Consider the following 1550-nt stretch of genomic DNA (forward strand, 5'->3'; position numbering starts at 1 on the left):
TTGACTTTCCCAGGTACAGTGCTTTCCCTGTTGGTCATAGTCTGACACACTGCACGACCCCCCAGTCTCCCACAGCCTCCTCTCCAGGCAAGGCACAGGGACTCACTTCACTATGGCAGCAGCACAGCACACTTAACTTCACGCTTGGCACCAAAGCTGATGGCAAGACCATACTAAAAGGCCTCCAGTCCATTTTTCAGAAGCACACCTGAGTCGATGCACACCTGACAGGACCATGACTGTTTAGCAATCTACACAAACAAAAATGACAGCTTTAAGAATTTACCCATGTAGATTGGTGTTGCTGGATCTTCAGATTTATGATGGAGATGTGCAGGACAAAGAAGAAATTACCAGTCTTTTGAACAAAGTAGAAAGAAGAATGAAAGAATTGAGTCATAACAGCACTGGGCAGATGAAGCGATTGCCACCCATAGTTCGAGGAGGGACCATTGACAGATATTGGCTCACTGCTGATGGGCACCTGGTTGAGCATGACATAGACAAAGTGGTATATGTTGAAGATTTACCTTATCAGAATATTAAAATTCTCAAAGCAATTTGGAAATATTCTCATCCTTAGTTACCATGGCAAAGAGTGATTTGGCATATGCCCAGGGCATCATGGGCAATGGCAAAGAAGATTACACTGGCAAAGATGTACTACCTCTAGGAGGTAGAGATGGTGGCAAATTGTGTGAAATAGTCAAACTGAAACAAAAGATGGTCAAGATGATAGGGATTGACCAGATATAAGAAATATATGCCCCAAAAAAATGTGGCAGTGTCTTAGATAATCTTAAAGGAGACTACTATCAGGTTCTCAAAGAAGACTGTATTCCAATACTGAAGAAGTACACCCAAGAAGGGAGAGAATTTGATTGTATGATTGATGATTTGATGGCTGTTCCAATTTCTACATCTCCAGAAGAAGATTCCACATGGGAGATCCTCAGACTGATTCTTGACCTCTCAATGAAAATATTTTAACCGGATGGGAAATATTTTACAGAGGGGAACTTTGTCAATCTGATGGCTGCCCTGTCACTCTATGAAGAACAGTTCAGGCACTTGTATTGTTCTGTGGAATTCTCAAAGGAGATCATCTGTGTTCTTTCATACCTGGAATTGTAGGATTTTACACTGTTTGGAAGAAAGTTGAAACTTAAAGATGAATATTCCATAATCTATCTAATCAGGTGCTATAAATAGCCTTCCTGATCTCCATATGCTATACATGATATCAGAATGAGTCAGGCAATTGACTATGAATTCCTTAAAGTTTTCTTTTTTAATTATTATTTTTAATTTTAAAAACCAAATAGAAAATGTCTATTTTGATGAACTAGGGTTTTGGTTTTTTTTTTTAAGTTAGTTGAAGGATGGGTAGACAGAATTGCAAAGACTGTTAAATGCACTGACCCCTTACAATGTGATTTTTGTTAGATTTTATTTATGTGTGAGCTTTTTTGCTCAATAACCAGCCTGAACGTGAATGGACTAAATGCACCACTGAAAAAACATAGAATGGCGAGCTGGATAAAAGACAT

The 1550-nt window shown here is 39.0% G+C and overlaps 1 pseudogene; it reads left to right on the top strand.

Moving 5' to 3' along the window:
* Positions 1–382: 382 nt before the first annotated feature.
* On the top strand, positions 383–1134 carry LOC103276366 (annotated as a pseudogene).
* The last annotated feature ends 416 nt before the right edge of the window (positions 1135–1550 follow it).

Source organism: Carlito syrichta, unplaced genomic scaffold, assembly GCF_000164805.1.
Source record: "Carlito syrichta isolate Samal-C Ts95f unplaced genomic scaffold, Tarsius_syrichta-2.0.1 Scaffold316067, whole genome shotgun sequence".
In the NCBI taxonomy this organism is placed as follows: domain Eukaryota; kingdom Metazoa; phylum Chordata; class Mammalia; order Primates; family Tarsiidae; genus Carlito; species Carlito syrichta.